General features: G+C 42.4%; 1 protein-coding gene across 4 annotated transcripts in view; it reads right to left on the bottom strand.

Annotated features, from left to right (window-relative positions):
• CSGALNACT1 (chondroitin sulfate N-acetylgalactosaminyltransferase 1) overlaps positions 1–27,239 on the bottom strand; it is a 347,129-nt gene extending 319,890 nt beyond the window's left edge. For 2 of the 4 annotated variants that reach the window (XM_053900992.1, XM_053901002.1), the window contains exon 1: positions 27,112–27,239. The gene's annotated coding sequence lies outside the window, so the exon portion shown is untranslated. The remainder of the gene's footprint in view (positions 1–27,111) is intronic. The other 2 variants (XM_053900996.1, XM_053900994.1) reach the window with 1 other exon arrangement.
• Positions 27,240–27,454: the final 215 nt, after the last annotated feature.

Below are 27,454 nucleotides of genomic sequence, written 5' to 3' on the forward strand. Positions count from 1 at the left end.
ATAAGCAAGAACTAAGGCGGCCAGTAGACTTATAGGTGGCAACTTGAGGAATTTCCTCACACAGGAAGACCAGTCCAGTGCCACCACCAGGAATGAATGAGCTCCAGCATTTCAATCTCCTTGTCGTTCCCCTCAAATCATTGGAAAGGAAGGTTCTATTGACCCAACTTGGGTCACACACCCACCCCCAGAGCTAGGGGAAGGCATGGCACCTGCTTTTCAACTCCACCAGACACTGTCCGAAGGCGAGAGATGTAATCCCCCCAAAGGAAATCAAAGGGCTTACGGGAAGGAATGGATGATGGACGATTTAAAATAAAAAGTCCACTTCAGTGGAAATAGGAGTGACTTTTTTCTCTTTTTTAAATACATCCTTCACTTGCCTGGTTTCTTATAGTGGCGATATGTTATTTATCAAGATAATGATGTTCTTTTTTACACACATGGTGGAGACTGCTGGTTGGTTGCCCATCAAACTCAGCTCTCCTCTTTTTCCTAAAACCATGGTTTGATTACATTTCCCATATTTCTTTGCAAGTAGGCATGGCCATGTGACTAAAGTAGGTGCGACTAAGTTCTCTTCAAGAGGAAGGTGTGCAAAAGTGCTGCACACCACGCCTGGGCCTAGGAGGCCCTCAGGCAGAAGGCAGGCCGGCTACTTCCACGCTTTCTTCCCTTTCCCAATGGGTCGAAGCTGAGCGTGGCCACCACCCAGCTCCCACCATACAGATGACAAGTTCTCCCGGAAAGAGTCTGGGGTCTTTGAAAGACTCCATACAGCAAAACTACCCTGCTCACCTGGAATGCTCCCCTCAGGCCACATGGGAGGGAAACAAAACCTTCTATTTCCTTCAGCTACTAAAATTATTGTTGAGTCTCTTTGTTGTAACCTCCTGGCCTTATCCTAATTAATACAGTGGAAGCAAGATGTCATGATGAGGGTGACAGCAATTCTACTAGTTATGTTCTAAGACAGTGTATCGAGTAGTGATTAAAGTCTACACTCAGGACAGGCTGCCAGAGCTTAAACCCAGACTCCACCACCAGCTAGAGGCATGGCCTGGGTGAGTTATTTAGCCATTCATTGCCTCTGTTTCCTCATCTGTAAAATGGAGCTAATGTAGTGCCTCTCTGAGAAGGTTGCCATGGGGATTAAGGGAATTAGTCTATGTAAAACACAATAGTGACTAGCACAAAGGTATCACTATTATAATTTCTATGTTATTTCAAGAAGTGGTTTCATTTTTTAGACTTGTATTTCAGCTATTTGACTTGAAAAAAATTAACACATCTACAAGTCAGCCCTAAAAATAAAAAGTGAACAAGGACGAAGGCTAAAATATCAAGGATTCTTTCTTTGTATAACAAGAATTATTTGTGCTAGAGTGAGAATGAGCTGTTTAAGAAACCCAAACATCGGTGCAAGCTGAAGGTAGCGACTTACTCAAAATTCTTCTGCTTCGGGGTTCTGGGAGTTTAGGTCAGACTTTTCATCGTATTTGCACAGACTCGATCTAATCTGAGCGCACACACATACACACCCTCATTGATTTAGAGGCCACATGCTCACTCTACATTTCAGCCTACGATTTATGCAGTCGTGGAATAAAGTCCTATTCATTCAATGAAGGGCCACGCTGCCGCGGCATAAAAAGGTGGCTTGTTAATTCATTTCTCAAGTTTTAATACTTTCTTACAATTTCTACCAAAAATTCTGGAATGTTTTTAGGTGTATATTACTGCACTGTGGAAAAAATTAACCCCTTCCTTGATCCCAGGAGACTTAACTGACATTTAGCTTGGGCATTTCAAGAAGATGAAAGAAATGATTAAAATAAAATTGTCCTTCAACCAAGTGGCCAGGTTTCTAAGGAGCTAGGGGTTACAAATGTCATGTTACTAAATGAGTTTACTAAGGGAAGATTTTTAACTGCTCCCTTTCTTTTTTTCTCTTTTAAGCTGAGTATATTTCCCCAAGGCAATTAACACAAACTTCCTCTAGTCCTTTTTACAAAATATCTCATGGATGTTTCCATCACGGTATAAGCCAGTTAAATTTGACCTATGGGATTCAACTAAGTGTGAGATGAAATGTACCACCATCACAAGGAAGGAAAGTAACAATGCACACACCCGGAAGACTGTGGGTGTGTTAAACCCAGGGAGTTAAATAGCACAAAAGAACACATGGAGTTGAGGAGTCGCCACTCATTTATGCACGTGTATGTTTTTCTGCTTGCTTGTCACGTCACTGGGTGCATATTTCCAGAGTGCTTGCTTATGTGCAAACTGGCACCCATCCCTATCCACTGTTCTTCATGCCTCTAAGGGGCAGAATTTAGGTCCAATGGGTAGAAACTGTAGAAAACACATGGAAAACTTTCAAGTTGAGCTACCCAGATTCAGAATGGACTCCTTGTAAAGTAGGGGTTTGCTGTCCCCAGAAGAATTCAAACAGACTGGACAATGCGGGGTGCTGTAGAGAGGCTTCAGTATCACGGGGCTAGCTAGAAGATACAGGTTCCTCTCAGCCTAGAGAGTAGGGCCTTAGCAGGCCAAAATGAAAGGCAATCTAACACTGCTTTTCTCCTCAGCCACCCAGCCCAGGAGCAGCCCAGTGCAGGAGACTATGACAGGAACACCTTTCCCCTGTTCTTGCCTTCTGCCCTGACCACACAGAGAAGGGTGAGCCCACACTACCCAGTGCCTGGAGGGTCTCTGGGCTCCCTTCTGAGAGGCCCTCTGCAGCAGTGAGGAAGAAGAGCTGAGTAGTGTCCCACAAAGAAGTCCCCACCGTTCTGCACTGCAGAAGTGCCATATTTTTGTGAGGGGGCATCATTTTCATCCCCCTGACACCCTCAGCTTCCTGGAGGGAACTCAAATGACATGAGCAGGACTGGGGCACTGATGTCACTGCCATCCCCTGTGTGCAGAGGGTGAAACCTTAGGTTGTGTGTGCTGGTGAAGCCCACCAGACTGAAGACCTCTTAGGTAAACCTTTCCAAAAGTTTGTGATGGTGGCCACGGAATATTTAGAGATGTCCTAACCTACAACCACACCTCTCATCTGCATCAGTTATAGAAGAGCAGAAAGCCCTTTCCTTGAGAAATGCAAAGCCAAAGTCACACTAAAAGTCATCACACTCCCTTCATCAGACCCACAGTGTCACCATTCCCACATCAGAATGCTCCAAGCCAACCAGAGGATTATAAAGACCCAGGAAGGAACTAACAGATCATGTGACATGCAGCTCCAACCACAGCCCCCGGTAGGCTCTGGAGGGGTTTGAAAATGCAGTCACTAAGAGAATTTGCAAAGTAGAGGACTTCAAATCAAATTGCTAATAGAGAAACGGCTTATGCTAGATGACTGAAAATGTTCTGCATTGTTAAACTTTTATTATGTCCATGCTGAGGCTGGAATTACAATGTGGAAGTAGGCTGCTATTCTGAATGGACTTTACCCAATAAATAGGAGGGGGATGGGGGAATGAGCAAAAAGTAAAATGCATAAGGTGGACCTACAGGAAGGAATAACTAGGTCATTGCTCTGAGCTGACTGTCAGCTCTGTCCTTGTGTGCAGAGCCTCGGACATGGGCCCACCTGGCAGCTGTCCCTCCCAGGCACATCTAGAGCCCACGGCAGCACAGACTCCTGAGTAAGAGTGACAGCCCACAGGGCTGCGGAAGGTGCAGTCTCTGATCATCCCTGACTGTATTCCTAAAGCAGCATGTGCTTTAAATTGCTGGTATTGATTTGTCAATAACACTGACATCATTCTTGTGTTCCATCATTCCAATCATCTTGCACAGACTAGACCCCAACTCCACCAGCCAGAATTTCCTCGCTAACCAAGAACCTCAGTTCACAAGCCAGCTGAAACCCGCTCTCAAGCACCACACTCAGACAGACAGGAACCTGGCCTCCCAAATTCCTTATGCCACCGAGCCACGTTCTGAAGCTTGGGGGACTTTGAACAGACACCTCTCGGAGGAGGAGTGGGAAACACATGGAAACATCAGGGAACTAATCTTGCCAAGGGTCCCCCGTGGGACTAGGTGGTGTGGTGAAGTGGAAGTTTCCCTTAAAGAAAGGGAATTGTGAGTTCTCTAATGATGGGGGTTTGTGACACACCATTTCACAACTTGAAGACCTAAGAATTTGTGATGCCACCTTTCCATGCAAAATTCCATCAAGGCTAGCTAGAATACAGTGCCTCAATATAACTTGTAATAAAAATAAGCTCCTGGGGGTACCTGGGTGTCTCAGTCCATTAAGTGTCTGAATTCAGCTCAAGTCATGATCTTCTGGTTCATGAGTTTGAGCCCCCGCTCACACTTTGTCTGTCTCTCTCTCTCAAAAATAAATAAACATTAAGAAAAAAAAAAAAAAAAAAAAGCTCCTGAAGGAGTTCTGGAGATGGTGACAACAATGTGAATGAACTTCATGCCACTGAACTGTACACTTAAAAATGGTTAAGACAGTAAATTTTTTGTCATGTATATTTTATTTTTTTTAATGTTTATTTATTTTTGAGACAGAGAGAGACAGAGCATGAACAGGGGAGGGTCAGAGAGAGGGAGACACAGAATCTGAAAAGAATCTGAAACAGGCTCCAGGCTCTGAGCCATCAGCACAGAGCCTGACGCGGGGCTTGAATTCACGAACCGTGAGATCACGACCTGAGCCGAAGTCGGACGCTTAACCGACTGAGCCACCCAGGAGCCCCTGTCATGTATATTTTACCACAATTTAAAAAAAAAAAAAAAAGCTCTTGCTTAGGTTTTTTTTTTTTAAGTTCATTTGTTTATTTTGAGAGAGACAGCACGAGTGAGGGAGGGGCAGAGAGACAGGGAGAGAGAATCCCAAGCAGGCTGCCCACCATCCCCATCAGCACAGACCCCCATGCAGAGCTCGAACTCACGAACCCGTGAGATCACGACCTGACCTGAGATCAGGAGTCAGACACTTAACCAACCAAACCACCCAGACGCCCCTAGGCTTTAATTCTTGATCAACAACAACAGGTATTTATTTGTCAGCATCATCTATAATTTTATATTAAGAACTCTTTTTAAATTGTTGCCATGGTTAATAGTTCAGAAAATAAATTAAAATGTTGAATCGAATAATAACCAAGTTGTCAGGCCATGCTGCAGCATTTCAATTATGTATGACATTAGAGCTTGGATCTGAAAACAAGATCATTTCATTTGAAAGTGTCATTTGCCAAACATTTTCTTACAATCAATTCTAAATCTTCCAAGTTAAGAACATCAGGTAATATAAGCTAATGTTGTAGTCTGGATCAATCCAGCTTTCATCAGATCTCCCCTTTTTATAAAAATTAGTGTGCTAAAAATGGCATGTTTTCAAACAAACTAACATAATGGCTAATCATATCTCCCTACTGTCTTTGATGGATACATGAACTAACAAGAAAACTCTGCACTCAAAAACACTATGTTTTAACTTACTGAAATAAAAAAGTAGAGTTTTTAGCAATGTTTCCACAAGATATACCAATTAAGATCAATAATTGTCTATTGTGGTTAACTCTGTTTGTCAGCTGCCATAAAACATGTACCAAAGTTAGTTGCTGTCCTCAAGTCCCAACTCTTGAAAACCAGAACATGAAAACAAATTCTGACTCACCAGTAGTTGACCTTTCACTCAGATATTAAATTTCCCCAACCCTGAAATTAGAATAAAAAGCAGTTGTGTCTTTATGTGGCTTTCCCCCAGCATCAGTACAATGCAGGGCACAGAGCAAAGGCTCAATGGGCATGTGTTAATAGAATAAACAACAAAAATAACATCAAGGTTCAAGAGTTCACAATATATACCAAAAGTAAGAAGTATTCACAGACACTTTACTTTTGGCAATAGGTCAAGTTGCAAAAAACTTACATATGTGTATCTTTATAAATTACGTCATTTCCAAATACACTACCTCGCTATGTGAACTGCTATCTGTACAATCCTACACTACTGCATCCTGCGAAGGAAAGTTTGGTGACTATTTTCTCAGAATGTGAATAATTTCCTGACTTATTTGGTAACTGTAATGATACAGGATTTGTTGGTTTTGTTACTTGTTTTTTCTAAAAGAAGGACATGTAGATATCTCAAATTCATTTTGGAAGTATTAAGAGGATAAAATATGAATAACTAAAAAGTGAAGCACCTGTACTTTCAAATGATTGTACTTCTTAACCAGCCCTTTATACTGACATGTTGGGGAATGGGATAGCAGTGAAAGAGGATTTCTAAGGATTAACCACAGAATTTGATAAAAAGTAGAACATCTGGACAGAATCAGGGAGAACAAGGCAGTAACAACCTATCAAACCCATTGTTTTCTGTTTCTTTTGTTTTACAGTCAGTGCTTTATATGGAAGGTATCCAGTTAATTTGACAAATTAAAACAAAATCCTACCCATATATTCTAAATACACATTCTTATAAAGTGCTCTTGTCAAACATGCTCCTTATGGTTACGTTACCATTACAAAGTCACATCCAAAGCCCATGCTCTACCAGTGGTCAAAGTGAAATTCTATTTAAGCGTAAAATAGATTCCATTCTTTCTCACTCCAAAGACCTGTACTTTCCATGAGTAAGAACAAATCAATTCCCTGGCCAGGATAATCACCAAATCAAATTTCGCTGTCTCAAGCCTTCTGGCTTAGGAGTCAGCAGCTATGTGACACATGAAGTTTTATGTCGATATGGATTATCACTAACCTCTTCCACAATTCCTAAAACAGACTTTTCATGTAAGGGTAACAGAAGCAATGCACAAGTCACCGTGTGTGCTAAGAGGTTTAGGTCCCTGTGCTGATAGAGGAACACCACATGCTAATCTATGCCTGCTTTTCCATGCGCCTGAAATACACCTAACACATGCTCACCTTTTGCAATGGAGATTCAAACAAACAAAAAGACACTTTTTGAGATAAGGAAAATTCATTTTTTTTCACTCATCGATATATTTTACATATTTTCACATCACTAATCATCTATATCACCATTTTTAATAGCTAATAATAATTCCCTTGTCTGGAAGTACTATAATGTTTTAACCATTTCCCACTGATTGATATTTAGAATTTTTTTCTATAGATAAGGCTTCAATGAACATGATTTACCTATGTCCTTATTTTTTCAAGTTTTTATCTAAATTCCAGTTAAGATAAAATGTAATATTAGTCTCAGGTGTACAATATAGTGATTCAACACTTCCACATGATGCTGGGTACTCAGCACAATAAGTGTACTCCTTAATCCCTATCACTGATTTAACCCATCCCCCCACCCACCTCCCCCACTTTACCTGTATCTTTAGATACTAGTCTGAGATCTCCTTAGAATAAATCCTTATAAGCAGAGTTACTAGGTTAGAGTATGCACTTTTTGAGGTATAACTGACATATAACATTATATTAGTTTCAGGTGTACAAGGTTATTGACTCGATATTTGTATATATTGCAAAATGAGTCCAGTTAACATCCATCACCACACATAGTCACAAAATAAGGTGATTTTTTAAAGACTGATTATTAACTTTTTAGGTGTGGAAATGGCATGGTGGTTATGTATAATAATAAAGACCTTATCAAGTTGAAATATATATAATATTGAGGGTCTATTTTCCCTTTGTTACTAAAGGGAAATTCTAGCAGGCCCCATCATTCTCTGCCACTTACAGGTAACAGAAAATCCTAAAGTTCCTTTAAGTCACAAAACACAATTGTGATTCAGAAAATGAAATGTAAAGGTCAATATATTAATCGACACTTTAAGGCAAAAAAAAAAAAAAAAAAAAAAAAAAGACTTCTTGCTCCATCCCATATGCCCAGTCAGGATCTATTCAGGCGCACCACCAGCCTCAGTCTTCTCTACCCACATCCTGCCCCACTTGCTAGCTGCTCTTTCTCTCCCCTTCAGGGCTGGAACATGGGGAGAAAATGAAGTGACAGAGGCTGCCAGCTGCCCCCAATATCCATTAGCCTCTTCCTCTTTACAAAAAGAATCCCAATTTTAAGTTGGGCCCATGGCTGCCCCACAACAAGGAGAGATTTCCTGGCCTGGCTCAGAGCTAGGCATGACCTTGTGACTGAACTCTGGCTAATGAGACATAAGCGAAATGGTGGGTGGTGTACTCTGAAAGAATCCTCAAAAGGGATGGGGCAGACCTTTCCTCTGTGCTTCCTCCCCCCAGCTTCCTGGAACGTGATTTGATGGCTGGAGCTTTAGCAGCTCCCCTTGACCATGAACATGAGGACAACATCCATGGGCCCTGGGAGCAGTGAACCAGGAGGCCTGTTCCTGATAACTGTGTGGAGCCACCATCCCATCCATGAACTGGAACTATTTCCTGACATATTCTTTGTAAGAGAGAAATAAACATCTATTTTGTGTTGCCGTTGTTCTTTCATTTATATATGCATGCAAACGTACCCCTCACTAGTACAGAGGGCTTCATATTCTCTGGACCAGTAGATACTTAAGCCCAACTCCCTGTCTCTTATGGATGGTTTTGTGGGTTTTCAAAATCCTTGTGCTATGAGTGATGCATTCAAGTCCTCTGTTTGCCACCCCCACCCAGCCATGAAATTCACTTTAAATTCCTTTGCTGACTATGCCACTTGGACAGAGGCCCAACAGTTCCAGGCTGGCTCTCCATTCCTGCATGGGCCACATGGGAAGCATGCACAATCACTCCAACAAACGTGGCAGTGGGGGTAGCCCTATCACAGCTGCTCCCCACTCAGCCACAACACCAAAACATCTCACCAGATGCACAGCCAGTCCACCAAGCTCCCAGTTCTCCAGACAACCTCTCTCTGGGCTTGGACTGAGGGGGCAGACCCCCAACTCATGCTTCTTCCAGGAAAGGGAAATGATGCAGACTCACCGCAGCAGCTTCTCCAAGTAAATCCCCTTACAAATCCTGTATCAATGCTTTTTATACCCTCCCAGTGAAGAACCCGGTGTTCAGATATTTCCTTTGAAAATGCCTATTTTGCTCTTTCTCACTACTTATTTCAGTAACTTCTATCTAGTGTATGTTGAGGCAGTAGTCAAACTTTCCACTTCAACTGCCTGTGACAAAAAGAAATAAATTATGTGGGGATGCACATTTGTGGTAAAACTGTAAAGAAAAGCAAGGAAACAATTAATACAATATTTGGAAGAGCAGTTACCCCTGGGGTAGGGGTGGGGACAGGATGAAGGAAGGAAATATGACCAGTAAGCACATGTGAGGAGCTTCAAAGGGAATGTTCTAGATGCTTATCTGGGTAGTTGTTCACTTTATTATAAATTAAAATGTGCACACACATTACATTTACATATACTTACACATAACCTATGAATGTAAAAGTAAACAAAAGAACAAAAACAAAATAACATCTAAACTCCATAGTAAAGTGATTTGCAAACAAAACTGCAGTCTGAGAATTAGGCTGTTAACTCAAAACGGAGGAATCTCATCAAAAAATGACTTCTACAAGTGGTTGAAAGATTTCCTCAAAGGATCAGAGTGTTGTTCTTAGCGACTTCCATAGTGGTGGTTAGTTCTGCGGCATAGACAATGACCTTAGCATCTCTATTATACTTAATCGTCTGGATGACAGACAGGAGTCAATATTACAGAGTTGGTCACTGGCACCTCAGATCTGTAAGTGGTAGAAAAAGTCTGCAAGCCCTCAGAGCTAAAACAGGGCCATGGCCAGAAATTCAATCGAGCTGACCCCACTGACCAACTCTACCTTAGCTATACCAACACTGCCTGAGCAGCAAGGACACTTTATAGTCTTCTGAATTCTCTCTGCATTACTTTTGTAATAGCCAAAGCAACTTCTTGATTATGATCTGGCTTCTCTGGAGCTTGTCTAAGGGAAAAGAAGGTGCTGATCTTGCAGATTTTATGGTTGTTGTTATTAAGGCAATGTTAGCTTTATTATAACTAACAATGACAGCTGATATTTCTTGTATGCTTATCCCACTTGATCCTTACAATAATATTTTTTAAGTTTATTTCTTTATTTTGAGAGAGAAAGAAAGTGTGAGTGGGGACAGGGAGAGAGGGAGAGAGGGAGAAGGAGATCATGACCCGAGCCAAAGTTGGACACTTAACTGACTGAGCTACCCAGGCACCCCTCCTTACAATAATCTTAATCCCAGTGAGAGGTAGCATAGGAAAGTGACAAAGAGCAACAGACACCAAGATTCAAAACCCAATTCTGACCCTTAGCTGTATAACCTTGAGCAATATGCTGAAATTCTGTGGGCCTCAGTCTCCTCATCTGTAAAGTGGGAGTAATGGCAGTAGCCACCTCATAGCATTGTTGTGAGGATTACATGAGTTAATATTCCTAAAGCACTGAGACAGAAGCTGTCATGTAGTGAGTACAATATAAACGTTTGCTATCACTCCCATGTTATAGACAAGACAAGTGAGGCTCAGGGTGGTAAAGTAACTTGCCTAAATTTGACCACTAGTGCCTGGAAGCTGGTCTAACCCAAACACATTAGGCTTCAGACTCCATGTGTTTAACCACCATGCTTGTCATTAACCATCGTCATAATTATTTGTCAAAAAGTAAATTAACCCCTTGGCCTTCTAGATCCTTCTCAACCTGGAGGCATGTTAGTTTGATGACTTACTCAGGGCCTGATAATGGTCATTACAGGCTCTGGGCCTATGGAAACAGAAGACCTGACTCTCCAGCTGAGCCCTAGTCTGGTCCAATAACAGACAACCTTTCTTTGGATACCCGGGACAGGTGTCTGCTATCCTGCCTGTTCCCTACTGAATTCTGAGATTCTCAAAGGCAGGCACTGGCTCTGAGTTCTCAGTTTCTCACAATATGCCAATTAGCAAACACAAAATATAAATTCTTCTGCAACCCAAGACAGATTCAGATTTTAGCATCTCTGTCTTTAGCCAGTTGTAAAGCAGCAATCTTTCCTTCAAAACTTTTCTAACCTACCCAGGCCAAGGCTCCCCATACCTGTGAAGGGTCTGGGAAATGGGAAGTGGTCTAGACTTCATCATCTGCCAAGGGTCCCCAACTTTCCTGAGGAGAAAGTGCAGTGGAACAACAGAACTCCAGCTCTGAGCCTGCTGCTGATACCCTTGTGACTCTGGCTGAGCCACTCTACCTCTCTGAGCTTCAGCTTCTCCATTTGGGAAACAGAAAAAGTAGGCCAGAAAATGGAAGTTCCCTTCCATTCTTTGATCTCTATATCCAAATTTTAATCCAGAGCCAAATGTCATTTCGATTTGACTATATTCAAAAACAACTCAAAATGAATTCTCATATTAAGGAGATACTCCGACCGCTTTCCACAATGCATAAATAGAAAGCAATGTCTTTGAGTGCCTGGGTGGCTCCGTCAGTTAGGCAACTGACTTCAGCTCAGGTCATGATCTCATGGTTAGTGAGTTCGAGTCCCACACTGGGTGAGCTCAAGCCCCGCTTCAGAGGAGCTCATTCCCCGCATTGGGTGAACATGAGCCCTGCATAAGGTGAGCCCCGCTTCTCTCTCTTCTCTCTCTCTACCTCTTGTGGGATTCTCTCTCTCTCCCTCTCTCTCTCCACCCTCGCTCACTTGTGTCCTCTCTCAAGAGAAAGAAAGGAAAAGAAAGAGCAATGCCATTGCTACTTGCAATTATAAAAGGATAAAGGCACTTTGAAAAACCCCAATGTGAGCTTCTGGGACCACTGAGAGGGAAAACCTATTAGCCTGATGACATAATCCCATAGAACTTATGGCTTGAAAGCTCTTCTTGAAAATAACAAGCAATAAACTGGACCTATTCCTAACTGGTTTGTGCCGATCAGCCCCAGATCACACATGTGAGTATGTGTGCACCTGTGTGTTTGTGCATGCCCATGATAGACTGCAGATTTTTTTAGAAATTTAAATAAGAAATAAGAAAGTACTATGAAGGGGCGTCTGGGTGGCTCAGTCGGTTAAGTTTCCGACTTTGGCTCAGGTCATGATCTCAGAGTTCGTGGGTTTGAGCCCCGCGTTGGGCTCTGTGCTGATAGCTCAGAGCCTGGAGCACATTTTGGATTCTGTGTCTCCCCCTCTCTCTCTGACCCCCCCCCCCCCGCTCATGCACTGTCACTCTTGCTCTCTCTCTCTCAAAAATATGTAACATTTAAAAAAAATTTAATACAAATTTTTAAAAAATAAAGTACTATGAATACCTAAGAAAGAAAAAAGACAACATCCATCATAGTAGTTGTCTCAAAACGATGCTAGATAACTTATCAAAGATACCAAGTGATTAATAATCTTATTTTGGGCCCTGTATGCTTGCTATTAAGTCAATGATGCAAATCAATTTTTGAAGTAGACTGCACAAATAAGTTCAAGAAGACTGTAAGGGATCACCACATGGCCTTCAAGTGATAGTGGCTTGATATCGAAAATTCTTGTTTTTACCAGTAGTATGTATATGTGTAAAATGCAACTACTTCTTGACTGGCTTTCTCTTCATCCAAACATCATTGTAACCTATGTTTTTATCCTTTAAAGTTTTTTAAGATTCTTTAATTTCACAAAATTAATTTCAGCAGGTGTATCTGTTCAGAAGCCTGATACATGCAAAATACAAACTATAGATAATAAATGTCTGCATTCATTTTTAAAAGGTTTTTTTAATCTTTGTAGCATGACCCTTCTTAATGGCCCAACAGTGCCAAAACTCTCATCAAACTTTCAGGCACTATATTTGGTATACCAGACTCTGATGGCGGGCGGGGGACAAATGATCCAGGAAGCTGAGGTCTGTCGTAGGTAATGACCAGGCTGTTATTCTGAATGATAATGCCAAGCTTGCACTGAACACTTTGCCTAATTAGACTTCACACAAGGGGAAAAATGCTTTAATATTTAACAAGTATAATGGTGTAATCAATGTACACAAATCAGACCTGATAAGGGATATTGCTTATTAAAGAGAGAGACAGATGGCTCCAGGAAAGGTATAATCATTAAATGTAAAATCTCACAGGCTCCAACTGTGAACACCAGCCACGTACTTTCAAATTACCATTCCAACCCCAGACACAATGCATTCATTATTTAGTTACGTCCTCTTGCTTATAGATACACCCACACCATAGATTTAATAAAATAACTAGGTTTAAAACTCATCTTTGCTGTTTCTCAAAGCTATCTTTTCTTAACTACTTTTGCTGCTGTCAAAAATCCCACTGAGTCAAGATGTCCAACATCTCTGTTATAACCTTTTCAGTGAGATAATTAGTCCTCCTTTTTATTACCTTCAAGAACACTTAATACGTTGGAAGCTTTCCTGACTCTATTAAATCCACCTAGCCTGCCACAAGATTATGAATACATAATTTGTTTATATTAAGCTTTTAAGAAAACATGAAGTAAGCAAACAGTACGCAAGAATATAGTTAAAAAACAGGCACACTTATGAACTGCAAATTATAGTAAGAGATTTCTGAGGGTGGGTTATCTGCTTGGTCTCTCCAAGGCCAGCTTTGCATGCAGATACAAAGATCCTAGAAGGCAACATGCCCATTCATGAACCCAGATGCTTGCTAAGACTTTTAAATTGCTACATTTGTTAATTCCATGCATATTTACAGACAACCTATGTGCCTACACACTGTGCTACACACTCCTTGGAATGTATCGGAAAACTGTGTAAACTATGGTCCCAATGCTCCAAGAGTCTACAGACTTGTCCAAGGAGGGCATAAAAGCAGCTACAGTGCCCACCATCATGTGGGTACCTAGGGAGGTACTACGACAGCCTTGGGAGAAGGAGCTTTCATGGCAAACACATCTGTGTTCAAATGCTGGTTCTGCCTGTCATAGTCGTCTGACCCAGCCAACATATTTCATCTATATAAATAGCTCTTCAAATATTTTTGCATGGGTTTAAAAAAACTCCACAAATAAAGTGCTTCAAATAGTGTTTAGCACATAATAGATTTCTTCCTAAGCTTCTGCATTTCTGAATTCCCAGGATAAAATGGGCCTCATTTTAATCGAAAAACCAATTATTCAACCTTGACTTGGCTGCAATGATACCCATATCCACATCTTACCTCTCCTTGGCACAAATAATCCCATTTTTTATTTGTGTCCCCAAACAAACTCCTCCAGAACTATTCTTACCGAGTGTTTCCAGAAAGATCATGGATTTGAAGTGCAGAGAACAAAAGATTTCAAATCTTAATCTAGCTAGATGTGTATAGATGAAGCTGGAACATTTAGAACCAATTTGATTCATGAAGCTTTTGATATTATTTCCATTTGTGATGTTGTAGAGTCAACAGGAAATAAAAAACAATCCCCTTGGACTTGCAGTGGGCACTAAGAGCTTACTAGCCCCAGGGAAGATGTTCCACATGTCATTAAGCCATAGCTTGAGGATATATTCCCTTCTTTGTATTACACTGTCCTGTGAGCTCCTTGAGGTCAGAAACCCATCTTTTCATCTCTATCTCTAGCCCTGAGCACAGTACCAAGCACACAGGAGTTCCATAACCAGATTCTAAATCTGAGAATGGGCAGGTGGTGTATCATTGTAGGGCACCTAAAATTACCAACCAGATGGCCATGGTACCTAAGATGCTATTATTTCTGCAAAATACTGATATTAGACCAAGCAATTTCAGAGATGACATTATTTCTGGTAATGGATTTTTGTTAACCAATGGTTCCCCCATTACTTCTAACCCCAGCAAGTCATGAACAAGACTATTAAATGAAGTCTTCAAATCCTCCAGGTCCATGTGTCCCTTTCAAATATACAGTATTGCCATTTCAAAGATTTCTAATTCATCTAGATAAAATAAATTAACCTGGCCAGCTTTATTAAAAGCTTCTCCATTCATTCTCTGACTCTCATTCCTACGTGATTAAGAATAGCAGTAATACCTGTCCATTTCACACTGGCATGACATTTGCCCCAAGAATAAGCAAACAGTCACTTATGGAGACCAGGGAAAGGAATCTAAAGAAGCAGGTGCCTCCCATGCATCTTCACCCTAAGCTGGACCATCTCCACAAGCCGAATAAACAACCCTTCATGCTTTCAGGCAATCAGAAGGTTCTATAAAGGACCAGCACCCACCCACCTGCCCCCACTCCGGTGAAAAGTATAAACACTCACTGGTCACCCTTTGGCCATCAATGAAATTCACCATCTTCAAAGGATGGAAAAGAAAGCACAGTCCAGGCAGTCAGTGAGCAAATAATTTCTACAGTTGGGTTCTGAAGCCACTGTCTTGAGTGGGAGAGAACCTAAAAAGCTTACAGTTCCTGCAACTACTCCTACCTCATTTCCCCCAGAACATGAGCATGAAAATACCTGCCCTGCATAAAGGGTCTAAAGAAATATTCTCATGGCCTGTATTATCCACACTAATAATGACCCAGGGATTGGTCCAGACTCATTCTCAGAGGCAGACAAAAAGGTAATTCCAGTGAAATTGGATAAATTTTCTTGTATTCCCAAGGATACGCATAGAAAACATCCTCAGGATTTTTAATTACTTAAGTGGACAATATATACTCTCTAAAAAAAAAAAAAAAAGAAAAGAAAAAAACACATAAAAAACATTTTGAGACAACTCAAGACCCAAGATGTTGGATCAGCTTACTTGATCCAACAGAATTACTAGTTTCACGTTCAGATTTTGGCTTCAACCACCATTTGGATTGATGAATCCATTCACAGTCCATAAATTTCATTGCTTTGCATTCAAATGGCCCCTGGGCCTCAATGAGTAAATTCCTACTTTAGGGATTAAGAATGTGTTCGTGGCCACAGAGTGAGTCAGTTCTGGAACCCTTCCTCCACTAATCTAGTCTCCTTCTGGAGCAACTTGTCGACACCTCCATCTGGAAGAGAGATACATATACACACACATTCCTCAAACTGAGCTTACTCCAGTTATTCAGGCCCAGAAATCTATGGGCCATGAATTTAGTGAAAAAACAAAAGGAATCTCCCACCAAAGAACATGCTTTCGATTAAAGTCTGAGCGTACAGGGCATAGGTACATCCAAAGAAACTCCTCCCTCCCTCCCACCCCCCAACAAAACACAAGTCTCCTCCCTTGGTTCCTCATTATGTAACTACAGATAATATTTAAATAAATCTTATGTCTATGCAAATAAGATATCCAAAGGTATCCTGGGTGTTTTGAGTCATATCTATGGTGGCCCAAGAAGAAGTACTTATTTCCTATCCATTTGTATACAGAATAGATGGGAAATAAGAAAAGGACAGCTATTCTCCTTTGGACAGCTAATTAAAATAGCCAAGGGACAACAAGAAAGAATGAAATCATGCTATTTGTAGCAACGTGGATGGAACTGGAAGGTATTATGCTAAGTGAAATAAGTCAGTCAGAGAAGGACAGATACATGTTTTCACTCATGTGTGAAACTTGAGAAACTTAACAGAAGACCATGGGGGAAGGAAAGGGGAAAAAAATAGTTACAGAGAGGGAGGGGGGCAAACCATAAGATACTCCTAAATATAGAGAACAAACTGAGGGTTAATGGGGGGGGGGGAGGGGGAAATGGGTGATGGGCATTGAGGAGGGCACTTGTTGGGATGAGCACTGGGTGTTGCATGTAAGTGATGAACCATGGGAATCTACCCCCAAAACCAAGAGCACACTGTACACACTGTATGTTAGCCAATTTGATAATAAATTATATTTTAAAAAATCACAAAAAAATAATAAAAATAATAATAAAGTAGCCAAGGAACACTAGGAATCCATTATTTCAACATTATTTCAACATTAAGTCTCAGTCACCATCTTGCTCCTCTCAGTCAAAAACTGTAAGTTACATAAGGATATCAAAGGTGGTTTTCTGGGATTAGTGGCCACCCCCAATCATCTTATCACAGTGACATATACACAGTAGGTGTTCAAGACATATTTGATTATAATCATCTAGAACTTAAGACATTAAAACTTTCCAAGAGTAGAATTAGAAATTCAGGGTCCATCCTTATGAAGATAAAAAGCTTCTGCACAGCAAAGGAAACAACCAACAAAACTAAAAGGCAACCAATGGAATGGGAAAAGATATTTGCAAATGACATATCGGACAAAGGGCTAGTATCCAAAATCTATAAAGAGCTCACCAAACTCCACACCCGAAAAACAAATAACCCAATGAAGAAATGGGCAGAAAACATGAATAGACACTTCTCTAAAGAAGACATCCGGATGGCCAACAGGCACATGAAAAGATGTTCAACGTCGCTCCTCATCAGGGAAATACAAATCAAAACCACACTCAGATATCACCTCACGCCAGAGTGGCCAAAATGAAGAAATCAGGAGACTATAGATGCTGGAGAGGATGTGGAGAAACGGGAACCCTCTTGCACTGTTGGTGGGAATGCAAATTGGTGCAGCCGCTCTGGAAAGCAGTGTGGAGGTTCCTCAAAAAATTAAAAATAGACCTCCCCTATGACCCAGCAATAGCACTGCTAGGATTTACCCAAGGGATACAGGAGTACTGATGCATAGGGGCACTTGTACCCCAATGTTTATAGCAGCACTCTCAACAATAGCCAAATTATGGAAAGAGCCTAAATGTCCATCAACTGATGAATGGATAAAGAAATTGTGGTTTATATACACAATGGAATACTACGTGGCAATGAGAAAGAATGAAATATGGCCTTTTGTAGCAACGTGGATGGAACTGGAAAGTGTGATGCTAAGTGAAATAAGCCATACAGAGAAAGACAGATACCATATGGTTTCACTCTTATGTGGATCCTGAGAAACTTAACAGAAACCCATGGGGGAGGGGAAGGAAAAAAAAAAAAAGAGGTTAGAGTGGGAGAGAGCCAAAGCATAAGAGACTCTTAAAAACTGAGAACAAACTGAGGGTTGATGGGGGGTGGGAGGGAGGGGAGGGTGGGTGATGGGTATTGAGGAGGGCACATTTTGGGATGAGCACTGGGTGTTGTATGGAAACCAATGTGACAATAAATTTCATATATTAAAAAAATTTTTTTAAAAATTAAAAAAAATTAAAAAAAGAAATTCAGGGTCCATGGCAAATACAGAATGCTCCTTCTAGCCTTCCAAATGCTCCTTGATCCTTGTTTTCTCTTCCGTGCTTCCTTCCTGTGTGTTCGTGTAGTAATAACAGCTGATGTGTATGATTTATTACCATATGCTAAGCAGTTTACATACGTTATCTAAATCAATCCAATAAGCACACCATCCAGTAAGATAAGAACTATTACCCTCATTTAATAGATGAGAAAAGTAGGATCTAAAGAATTAAGTAAGTTGGGGCACCTGGGTGGCTCAGTTAAGCATCTGACTTCGGCTCAGGTCATGATCTGGCAGTTGTGAGTTCAAGCCCTGCATCAGGCTCTGGGCTGACAGCTCAGAGCCTGGAGCCCACTCCAGACTCTGTGTCTCCCCCCGCCCCCTCTCTCTCTCAAAAATAAATATTAAAAAAAAAAAGAATTAAGTAAGTTGCCCAAGATCACATAGTTAAGAGAGAGTGGAGCTGTGAGGCTGGGTGAATGGACTCCAATGGCCAAACCCATTCGTTGAAGTGTTGCTTCCTTATGCAGTTCACTGTCTCCTGCATTTTCTCACTTATTCAAGGGCTCAGTGTACACATTCATTCCCCTAATCTTCCCAAGAACCATATGAACTAACTTGGATTTCATTTCAGGTACTATTCTTCTTCCCACCAAGCTATCCTTCTCTTGTTTTTTTTTTAATACTTTTTTTACATTTATTTATTTTTGAGAGAAACAGACAGAGCACAAGCGGGGGGGGCGGGGGTGCAGAGAGAGAATGAGACACAGAATCCGAAGCAGGCTCCAGGCTCTGAACTGTCAGCACAGAGCCCTACGTGGGGCTTGACTCACAAACCAGGAGATCACGATCTGAGCCAAAGTCGGAAGTTGAACTGACTGCGCCACCCAGGCGCCCCACTTGTTTTTTTTTTAAGTTTGCTTGGTCATTTCATTTCAAGACGCTCTATTAATTCTATAAAATGGGCTTTTGAAAGTTACAGTAACTTGCTTTTAACAAACTGTTCCCCAATTCAATACTGTTTCTAAATGTTTTGCATTTTTAAAAAACCCTGAATCAAGCTTCTTTTGCACCTGGGCAGGTTCTGTTTGCTTATTCACAGAAGGACTGGTTTATGCTTATGTGCCAACACATAATAAATAATGAGTCAAGGCCTCCTGCTCCCTGGCTGAGGCAGACATTGCGAACTGTAATGATTTTGTAAAACCCGCATTCCCTCCCTACCGCACACAGCATCTGCCCTGGACACCAAACAAGGTGGCTCATTACCATAAAACCACTAGGAACATCTCTCTAAAAACACTCCCTGATCTTACAACACAGCCCACTCTACAGAAATGCCAACAGGACTCTATCCTGGGCCCCATGGACCTGGCTCCCTGCCTTTCTGTGAAACAGATCTGGGTGTATGTAACCAAATCTCGGACTGGGAACCAAAAGAACAGCTTATTTTCCTGTGGTTCCAGCTACCTCTCAAAGACCTGGAGGAGAACTGGCAACAACTAATAATTTTTACTTAGCTCCTTGCTAAAAGAAGATGCACTGCTTTTGGAAAAACCCTGCAGTAGGAGACCAAGGAGCTAGAGGCATCTAATAGGCAATGCACCAACGTGGGGATGCAGACAGGCTGCAGACCTCTTCCTAGCTCTTCATCAGAGCCCACCCAGCCTAAAGCCACGTGACTCAACCAGGTGTCCCTCAAGAATAAGCTGCTCATGTTTTTGCCTTGCTCTCTATCTAGATCCCAGACCCTTTCTATGCAGCCCACCTCCAATTTCATTTCTGGGTTGTTCCAGTTTTCATGAGACCTGAGTTCTCAGCTACTCCTCAAAATAGCCTCACACACACCCCTTGGATCCCAACCGTATTCTAAACCATAGGCCCTTATCCTGGGCTCCGAGCTGCCTTTGCCTCCTGAATTCATACCCTTCTGGCCAGCCTGGGTGGCAATCCAGGGTGACACGAATCCTACACTGGCACCAGCTCACGGATCACCCAACACCAGGTCTGTCCCAGGCCTCAAGAGGGAGAACCAGAAATTGACATTTTAGAAGAATTCATCACAGCCTACCTTGAATGTAGATATTTTCATCTCTTCCACACGCCCTCTAAGGCAGAAGGCCGGAGGAGAGAGAAGGGAGAGGGTGAAAAGAGACATATATGAAGGAAGGACGGGAAGAGTGCCGCTATTCGTAGCACCTACTATGTCTGGTGGCTTTGCTCTTTCCCTTTACAGCTCCTTTTATTCTTGCAACAGCCTATAAGATATTATTATTAACCTCACTAGGCACACAAACAAACTAAGCCTCAGAGATGTTCAATGATGGGACCAGGAGCCCCAGTCAGTCAGTGGTGGAGCTGGGATTCAAACCCCGGGATTGCCCAGCTCCTAAGGCTCAAATGCTTTCCTCCCTAATGAGATCTTCCACAACTTGCCATTTCTGTAGTGTCCAGCAGAGTGCCTTCAGCTAAGAGGGGAATAATAAATATGTGTTGGATGAATGCATGAATGGTTGATTCCAGCCTTCACACTTTAATATTCTGCAACCCACACACTTGATTTTATTCATATATTCTGCTTACAAGAAGCCCGCAAAGTGCCTTGATAAGAAGTTAAATGTCGTACAGAAATAAGTTGTACCACATTGTATTGTATTTTGAGCTCCAAGAAAAAGCTACACATAAAAATCTATAAATAAAAAGTGCTGAAGTAGACTTCCTGATAAAAATTCATTTGTCATCTTGCTCTGTCATGCCCAGAAGTAGATATAAGTACAACAATCTAAGGAAAATCAAAGTTTTCGTGTTTTGTTAACCCTCAGAACACTAAGATGTTTTCTGGACTGCCAATTCACTGAGTACTCATGCCAGACAAGACGGCACAGAGGTTTTCTAAGCTTTTACTTAAATTCCAGTTAGTTAACATACAGTGTAATATTAGTTTCGGGTGTACAGTGATTCAACACTCCCTTACATCACCCAGTGCCCATCACAGTGTACTACTTAATCTCCATTGCCTATTCACCCATCTCCGCCCACCCACCTCCCCTCTGTTAACCATCAATTTGTTCTCTAGAGTTAATAAACTGTCACTCGGTTTTCCTCTCTTTTTTTTTTTCCCTTTGCTCATTTGTTTTGTTTCTTAAATGCCACATATGAGTGAAATCAGCTGGTATTTGCCTTTTTCTGATTTATTTCACTTAGCATAATATTCTCTACATCCATCCACGTTGTTGCAAATGGCAAGATTTCATTCTTTGATTCTTTTTTATGGTTGAGTAATATTCCATCATATACATCTTCTTTATCCATTCATCAATCTTGGGGTGTTTCCATACCTTTGACTATTGTAGACAATGCTGCTATAAACATCGGGGTACATGTGCCCCTTTAAATCAGTATTTTTGTATCCTTTGGGTAAATAACTAGTAGGGTGATTGCTGGATTGTAGGATACTTCTATTTTTAACTTTTTGAGGAAACTCCCTGTTTCCTGAGTGGTTGCACCAGTTTGCATTCCCATCAACAGTGCAAGAGGGTTCTTCTTTCTCCACATCCTCGAAGATGGCACAGAGGTTATGAGCTCAAGTCCTAGAGTCAGACCTGGCAGATGTGAGCTCCCGGCCCAGGCGGAGAACTTACAAACTGACCTAGGACAAGTAACACACCTCTCCAAACCCTAGTTTCCTCACCTGTAAGATGCAAACACTAATAGTGCCTGTTTCCTAAGGTGATTATGCTGATTAAATGAGAGGCTCGTGGCCCACACTTAGCAGAGCAGCTGCTGTGTGGTTCAGTGGCCCTAAGTGGTAGCCATTTTATTCCCTGAGGAGAACTCTAACAGAAGTGCAACAAGAAACCCGACATGAATCACTTACCTCTGCAAATGTTATAAGCACTAAATTCACCTGAATCGTCTATTCCAGATTACTGCGGAACTACAATGATCATCAAGCAATACCATAGGTAATAACACTAAAATAGTAACAACCACCACCAACAGTGGTATGAACTATGTGCCAGGCACTGGTCTAACCACTTCTCCAGACAAGAGCATCACACACAGTTGTATACACTGTGCCGCACAAGAGAGCCCAGCCGCAAGTGAATGGGGCTGAAGCCCAATCCACTGGCATGGGTCGTCCACCATAAAGGGGTACCTCGCAGGCTAGCAGCAGCTGTGTTTACATGTATTAACTGATACACTAAAGTTAGCAAGTTTCTAACAAATGGGAGACAGGAGTAGAAAGTCACTTTGGGGAGTACCCAGGACCTGAAGTTGAAGATCATCATTTCAGTAACTGCCTCAACACAGTAGATGAGTAAACCTCAAAATCACCAGTGAACAACACTTCTTATTAAGCTGCGCAGCCATGGACCACGTGGGAACATGAAAAGAAGGTAGACTGTCTTGTTGGGTATAAATAGACAATTCCTACCTACCTCTTCCCTGCTTCCTGTTTCCCTCTTTCTCCATCAACTCAAATGTCTCTGTGTCTGATAATGAAAGTACCATATCTGACCCCAGGATACCCAAATGTTAGGTTCTGCGTTGTCTAAAAACAACAACAAAAATTATCTGTGTGGCAAAGTAATGTTTCACTAAGTAATGGGTTCCAAATACGCCACTGCAAACTCTAGCACACAGTTGCCGTTTCTGTCCCTCCAGAAGGCACCTCCCCAGTGCAGGTTCCTAAAAATACTCCCAGGTATAAAGATGTTCATTTCCTCAAGCATCTGCATTCTTGGTCAGGTCAGGGGCTCTTGCCCAAATGAAAATTCATCCTGGGTCTGGCTCTATACCTATCATTGTGGCTTAGACCCAGCTTCAGCTGCAGAAGGAGAGACAAGGGGACGCCACACCTTTACCAGCTGGATGTATGAGGGTAAAAACAATACTCTTGCAGTTCTGGAGAAGCATTAGTTTATGCAAATGAGATCTGTGTAACTTTTTGATGTGCTCAGAGTCCTAAAAACAATCCAAACGTGTTTCACTTAAAGAAAAGTGATAATAAAAATTATCTATGACCTTTACACAAAAGTTATTCCTAAGTTATTCCCTAAAGAGTCCAGATCTAGACCTTGGTGGAAAAACAGTGAAAATCAGATTGCCGTGTTTTAAAATCCCACCATATAAAAATCAGAATTTGATGTCTGAGGGACACCTGGGTGGCTTAGTCGGTTAAGCATCCGACTTCAGCTCAGGTCATGATCTCTCAGTGCATGAGTTCGAGCCACGCATTGGGCTCTGTGTTGACAGCTCTGGAGCCTGGAGCCTGCTTCGGATTCTGTCTCCCTCTCTCTCTCTGCCCTTCCCCCACTCATGTTCTCTCCATATCTCTCTCTCTCTCTCTCTCTCTCTCTCTCTCAGAAGTGAATAAACATTTTTAAAAATAAGAAAAATTTTTAAAAAATAAAGAATTGGATATCTGATAATTTTTTGAACTCAGAGACTTCCTGCTAAGAGAAGAAATCCCTTGGCAAGAGGTTGGGCCTACAATGCAATGCTCTGAACTCTTCTCTAACTGTTGTTAATTTTACTTTACAGACTAACAGTGTTTAGTTTGCCACTGTAATTAAATTTCACGGAAAACCTGGAATATAATATTCTCTTATTCACTTGCAAACAATATGGCAATATTTTCAGTAATAATGTTTGCTTACATACATTGTCAGTATTTTTTCTACCAAATAGCAAATTACATCTGACAAAAACACCAACACACCTTTGAGTTGTTCAACAGTCTCAATGACTAACTTCATTCAGATTAGAATTTTGAAATAAGAGCTCTTTTCAAAACCTCACAGAAGAAAGATGCCTTTCAATAATGTGTCTTGGAATGTAATGAAACATATTTTTTAAAGGTGGAATTTAATGTGGCCTCTTTAAAAATAAAAGAGAGAGAGACGAGAAGCTCCTACTAGCAGGATAACATTCCTGGAGAAAAACTTGTATTATTATTAGTGCTACAAGTACCTGTTTAGGAAATAAAACAATTTTAAACACATTAAAAGGGGAGCCTGGGTGGCTCAGACAGTTGAGTGTCTGACTTCGGCTCAGGTCATGATCTCGCAGTCTGTGAGTTTGAGCCCGTGTCGGGCTCTGTGCTGACAGCTCGGAGCCTGGAGCCTGCTTCAGATTCTGTGTCTCCCTCTCTCTCTTCCCCTCCCCTGCTCGTGCCCCGTCTCTCTCTGTCTCAAAAATAAATAAAAACATTTTTTAAAAAATTTAACACATTAAAAGGTAAAAATAAGCTTCATCAAAGACATACCTAAAAAAACTTGAAAATGCTCTAACAAAATCATATATTTATTTAGAAAATTTTCTTAAAAGTCATATGTTTGAATATAAGGATGTACAAAGTAAAAAGCCCAATTCTCAAATCTCCTTTAAACCTTTAAAGTTATTCTAAAATAGTACCGAATCCATCATTCAAGATAGCTTTCATTTCTTTTCAGGACTTGGGTAATGCTTTTCACACAAGGTTGCCCTTTTTCTAATAAAGTACTCTATGTCAAAAACCAAGTTAGTTAAATTCCTTTGCTATCTTAAAGGACAGAATAATGGCAATAAACGCCCGCCCAAGGTGATACACTAGGCAGAGGAGGCCCCTAGTGGTGAAGCTGCTGCTTGAACTTGGCTTTATCCATTTTCTAAGACTGCTTCATCATGAGGGCAAAATCAATAGGTAATAAAGTCTACCTGAGCTTTGCTTCTTTAATAACCTCTATTAGCCTTAAAATATAGTAGGGCTATCATTTAGAATCCCAAGGTCCTTTCATCAGGAATATATATTAAAAAAAAAAAAAAAAAAAAAAAAAAAAGGATGTGACCTGAAGACTAACTTCATTACATTCAGTGTTCAAATTGACAGATGTTTATTAAGCCCTTACACCCTGCTAGGCACTGAGCCAGGCACGGAGACAGGGTAAACAGGAGAGATGAGCGCCTGCACAGGGCTTCCTCTTCAATGTAATCATGTTACACTGAGGACAGCTGGAATAATATGAAGACTGAGAAGTACAACTCACCATATTACGACCTTACAATGGGTTCTTATCAACAGTAAAAACCTGAAGTACTGCCCACCCCCACCCTCAAAGTGTTCTTCTTATTTTCAAACACCCATAAAGGGGAGCATCTGAAGTTGTTCAGCAAAATGAGGTTGAATGAATGAACGAATGGAAAATAAGATTGCACAGAAAGGTTTTTAAATTAAAAAAAAAAAAGTTGAAAACATACCAGAGTTGAGGATTCCTGAAAATAAAGGAAGACAAAGGAGAGACAACATTTACAAAGTACTTACTGTGCTCCAGGCACAGGGACAAGTTCCTAAATGTTATTTCACTCTGCCTAACACCTCCATAAGGTGAGGAATATTGCTGGCATTTTACAAAATAGGAAAGCATGGCTGGGAAAGAGTAAGTGACTTGACCAAGGTTATACAGTTAATAAATGGGAGAGGCTGTTTGGAGCCCAGGTACCTGGGATACCAAAACAAATGTTCACTTCACTATAAATTGGTGAATCCCAAAGTTTGAGAGTTTGCTTTGAACTCCATTAATACAGCCTGCAAGCAGACATATGAGATTTGGAACACAAAGATGAACAGAATTAAAGCATTTCAATACTGTATAATTTAGAGAACATATAGTATGGTAATTCAATGCAAAGGAATTATTAAATATTTATTGGGTATGGCCCATCTCTTGCTTTCCAGGAACTGACATTCTCTGGGAACACAACACAGGATCCCATATCGTATTATGCACTATTACACGTATTCAAGTCACTTTTTATGACTAAGGCTTTATTTTTTTCCTTTATGCTTCTATTTCCAAGTCTGAAAGATTTCCCTCCTTCCCATTAGCAACATGACAGCACAGGGCTTATTAATCCTGCACAGGGCTTATTAATCCTCATTGTGCAAGTAACACTACAGTAATTATGGCTTTCTTGTATGAACTAAGTTAACAAAATCCAAGGAATCCGGTGGGATTAAGTTTAAAATTCTAGTAAAACGATGTGAAAGAGGAGTTCATTATCTTTATTTTATCTAGACCTGTCTAACGACATTTAAGTAAAAAATAGTCCGAGGCTTTGAAATCAGAATAAGAGTGGAGTTTGCGAAATAAGCACTCCAGTATTCATTACTGTTTCCCAAGCCTCACTGTTTCGGCATGTACAGTGCTGTGAAAATCTCTTCCTCTCCCATCGCTCTTTCTTCGCTCATCGATGTAAAGATAACTTCAAAATCATTGACGGTAGTGCAGGTGCAGGAAGTGTCGCGGAAACAACAACTTTGCCTTCTCTTTGTACAGCTTTCCTCCTCCTCCCGGACCTTTAAAACTCTCACCACCCCCCAGACCACGTCCTCGAAAAGCTTCTCTCCCCTGACCGCAAGAAACACTTGCTCGGGGCATCCTGCGGATCGTGGTGACCCTCGAACACATTCCCCACCGCCCCGCTCCCAGGCAGCAGACCACGCTGCCCACCGGCCGCCCTCGGCACGCCCCCTCCACCCTCTCCATCACCGCAAAAATAATACACCGACACCAGCAAAGTAGTCACGCGGGCACGTGTGAGGATACTTTTTTAGTAGATGCCCGAGAAAGCAATTAAACAGCTAAAGGCCACAAGAGAGGGTGGCGAAGCCGAAGTGACCGCCGGCGCGCAGCGGCCGCGGACCCTCCCTGGTCGCCAGCTCTGCGTCCTCGCGCGTCCACCTGAAGGCGCCGCGCCCTCCGCGGGGCCGAGCCGCCCTGGCCCCAGCCCCCCGCCGCGGCGCGGAACCCCCTCCCCCGCCGGCGCCCGCAGCACCCCCGCGGCCGGGAACGGCTGGAGGCCGGGCGCGGCTCAGTCTCCCCCCGGCAGCACGAGCCACCCGGGGTCGCGGGCTGGGCAGCTCGAGGAAGCCGCGCGGGGCTGCGCGGACCCGCGAGCCGCACCGACGCCCCCGCGCGGCGCACCATGCCTGGCGGCCCCGGGAGGGGGATCCGACTCACCCCGAGGCGCCCTCCGGGCTGCCGGGCCGGCCCCTGCTGCTCCTGCCGCCGCCGAACTTTCCCTCCTGCGCGGCTGCCGCGGGCTCGGCTCCACCTCCCGCTCCGGCAGCCGCGGAGCCTCCAGGGACCCGGGGGGCGGGGAGCGGCGGCGGCGGCGGCGGCGGCGGCTGGCGGGCGGGCTGAACCGCGGCCAAGCCCCGGCGCCCCACCGCCGGGTGGGAGCCGGGCGGCCGTGAGCCCGCGCTGCAGCGGCGGGGCGGGGGTCGCGCTTGGCTGCGCCCACCCGCTTCCCCAGCCGTCCCTCTGCAGTGCGTCCCTCTGCCCCGTCGGAGCGGGGCGCCCT

Source organism: Panthera pardus, unplaced genomic scaffold (assembly GCF_024362965.1).
Source record: "Panthera pardus isolate Hobbes unplaced genomic scaffold, ASM2436296v1 HiC_scaffold_13, whole genome shotgun sequence".
Lineage (NCBI taxonomy): Eukaryota > Metazoa > Chordata > Mammalia > Carnivora > Felidae > Panthera > Panthera pardus.